The sequence below is a fragment of the Filicampus tigris genome, chromosome 1 (assembly GCF_054856515.1).
Source record: "Filicampus tigris isolate MCC_2025a chromosome 1, RoL_Ftig_1.0, whole genome shotgun sequence".
In the NCBI taxonomy this organism is placed as follows: domain Eukaryota; kingdom Metazoa; phylum Chordata; class Actinopteri; order Syngnathiformes; family Syngnathidae; genus Filicampus; species Filicampus tigris.
In genome coordinates, this window is record NC_141217.1 from 27137785 (window position 1) to 27141090 (window position 3306).

The 3306-nt window shown below is 42.7% G+C and overlaps 1 long non-coding RNA gene across 1 annotated transcript; it reads right to left on the bottom strand.

The window, feature by feature from the left end:
• Positions 1-448: 448 nt before the first annotated feature.
• Positions 449-2996, bottom strand: LOC147153409 (uncharacterized). The gene is made up of 3 exons (XR_015088952.1): positions 2923-2996; positions 1009-1085; positions 449-853 (listed from the first exon to the last, which is right to left on the bottom strand). It is a non-coding gene; the product is annotated as an uncharacterized LOC147153409 (long non-coding RNA).
• Between the last annotated feature and the right edge of the window lie 310 nt (positions 2997-3306).

Here is a 3306-nt window from a genome sequence, read left to right on the forward strand (position 1 = left end):
GCAACTGCAAATGTAGTACAACACAAATATGCCTCGACACCGAATTACACGGACTACTGAGCAAGACCGCTGCTTCACTCAACGGACTTTGTCCAATGGGCTGCGGCTTTTTCGAATGCCATACATTTATTTTCGTAGACCTGTGAACAAGACTGAAACAAGAACAAACACGTCAACCACACCTCATAAGAAGTCCAATCCCGTATTTCCACTGATGTCAAAAAGTTATTTTTGCCAACATCTGGTTCCGCTTCCTTTGAAACTGAGAATGATATTTTGATAGCGCATCCCAGACTGAGACATAACTCGTATGTCTCAAATACAAACACACGTGCAATGTGTAGTGCGGCAGACTGATGACTACATCAGCTGCAAGGCAAGCAGAGATGTTAAAAAGGGAGACTTAATTCATGGAGGAATTAATTTTATCAGTATGCTTGAAGGAGTCTGACAGGCAGGCATTTGACGAAACACACGCACAGGCGGGAAAATAATGAGAGGGAGCCTTGGACAGGAGACTAAAATGATGGTAGGAATGTCGGACACACTTTGGCCCACATGGTTCCTATATGTCCATGTGTCCACCGCCATATGTACGACACACAAGTGTTCGTTCCATGAGTGGCACAACTCCATATCATCTCTCAGTTCATGTTTGGGAGGTCAGGGAGGGACGTGATGCATAAGCCGCCGATGTCCAAACGCCATTTGTGTTCCTCGCCAAGCCTCAAGCGTGTGCAGTCTGCAGTTCATACATCTTGATCGCGCTGTCAGTGAGCAGTGCCAACACCCTCGTCTTGTGTATATTTCACTCTCACTTCGTCCAGAAGAGTGTGTCCACATGCGAGCGCACCTGGACACACGTACGTACAACATTTCCCGGACATAGTGTGACGTGACATGTCCTGCTGATGATCTGTGTGTTGTCTAGAGAGAGTTTGTTGTTGTCATTCATTCCAAGACATGACTGAATGTTTGCAAACGATTGGAATCCTCTCCTTGACATACCTTGGAAGTCAGAATTGAAATGTCTTCCCAAACATTGGACAGATTTTCCCTGGCATGCACTTTGGACACTCGTTTCCCTGTAAGGGTAAACAATCATCTCTCTGCTGCTCCAACAAACCTTCCCCTAAGTTTTGCTTTTCACACAAGTATCTTTACTTTATGACAAGATGCCTAATCACATACTTCGGAAAACTTTTCTGCATGTGAAATCTTTGTATTTTTAATCACTTTTAAAATGTAGCAGGAGTGTTATTCCACAAAGAAGATCAACCTCAAAAAGACAGTGGCAAGAGACAAAGAAGAATATACTCTGAGTGATTTTTGAGGTAACAGGCCGAAGCATGAAGACCCTAGCTTCACATTTGCGCAATTCCTTGTTATCAATGTCAAATTAAGCTACTGAAAGAGATGAACTTATTTTTGTATGACAATTAAGAATGCAAGAGTGAGATGTAAGAGGGGTACCTTTGACACAAATCACCATGGGACAATTCCGTCACTAAAGTTAAGATTGTCCTGTATAATTGTTTTTACATTTACAGAATAAAAGTGGGCAGCACGGTGAGGTAGTGCTTAGCACGGCTGCATCACAGCCGTTTGGGATTCTTGGCTCTGGCGTTCCTGTGTGGGTTAGCATTCTTTCTCCAGGTGCTCCGGCATCATCTCACAATCCTAAAAACATACCTACGTGAGGTTAATTGAAGTCTCTTAAAGAGACACTTGGATGAGCTTAACATTGGCACTTATATAAAAGATTTGCATGTAAAAATGACATCAATACTAAAATGCTCCCCCCAAAAGACTCTGTAGTGATTTAAGGGCTTTTTTTGTTATTAGAATTATGACAAATTGTCCAGCGCCTTTTTTGGGCTAGGCTTGTTATTTTTTTGCTCTCAGCTGTCTACGTCACGGGAGGGAGCCATGTGTGGTAATATTGCTTGCTTTGTCAGTTCTGTTGTCTAAAACGGTGACTAATCGCCACCAAAATACAAATGCACCTTACTACTCTTGTCCACTTTAATCTGTGAAAGTATAAAAGTCTTCTGCACAATAGTTTGGATTTATTGACATAAAATGTGATGGCGTCATGATCACCTCCACAAAATCAAAAATACCGTGTCGATCGCTTCTCTACTTACACAGGCTGAAGCGGACAAGAGCATGAATGCGCACACGAACCCCGACTGGTTATATTTCGTACATTTAGCGGCGCTAAACTCGTGTCAACTCTCGGAAGGCAGACGGCGACTGGCAGCGGGCAAGCAATCAAGCAAGCATGGATGTTTATTATACGGTAGGGGCGAGGCCATTCTCCTCATTAAAGAGGCATTATTCAGGGAGTCACTTATTTCCTGAGTTCTCCAAAATGAATGGATAAAATAGAAAATGACAACTCTTTTCATTGTCCTGATCAAAAAATATATAAAATGAACTTGTTAGTGAAAACATGGCCATCCTGGCCCCACCACCCCTTTAATTACCCATGGATGCGTTTGTGAGTTCTTGCAGTGTTGAAATACGAGTCACCAGTCCACTTTCAAACAGGGAGTGACTGTGTACCTTCCTCATACATTGTTAGCTAGGCCAAAGGCAAGTCCAGCTTTTGTTACCATGCCAGCCGTGGGCGGAGCTTCAGCCTTACAGCTACAATGTTTTCTACTTGTGGAAGCAGATGCCAGAGTGTATGGAAAAATGGAGGTGCTCATTAAGACAATAAAGGCATTTTTGCTGGTGGAGGCAGCACATCATGCACTATACACTATGTTTTGTGGCACATGGACATAGAGTATATCTACAAACAGAAATACCCCCCACCACCAGCACGCCAACAACATCGCCAGGCATGTCAGTATGTGCCACTTATCAGAAGTTAACGCTAATGCTAGTATGTGCAGCTACCAAAGCTCTGCTTACCTTTTGGCATTGACAAAGTGATCCAGACAGTGGAGTCAGATTTCTTGAAAGTGGCTCTAGGTCTGGATTTGCTGAGTCAGCGAAATTCGGTATGGAGGCGGTTATAATGCACATTAGTAGAAGTAAGACAGTTTTTTAATTTTGAAAATTCAGAAGGACTCTCTCAGAGAAATAGATGGCCAACATAGATTTACACAATTTCGCACTTGATAGGTTGACAGGCCCACTAGAGAACCGCCGATTTGTAAATGATTAAAGAGTCAGTTTTCCATAGCATATCTCATCATATCTTATAGCAGGATAACATGTGAACCTTGATTAGGAACAAAAAAAATCCATTGCTTCTCTGTATTTAGCTGGCTACCAAACACCTATTCCAAGGGG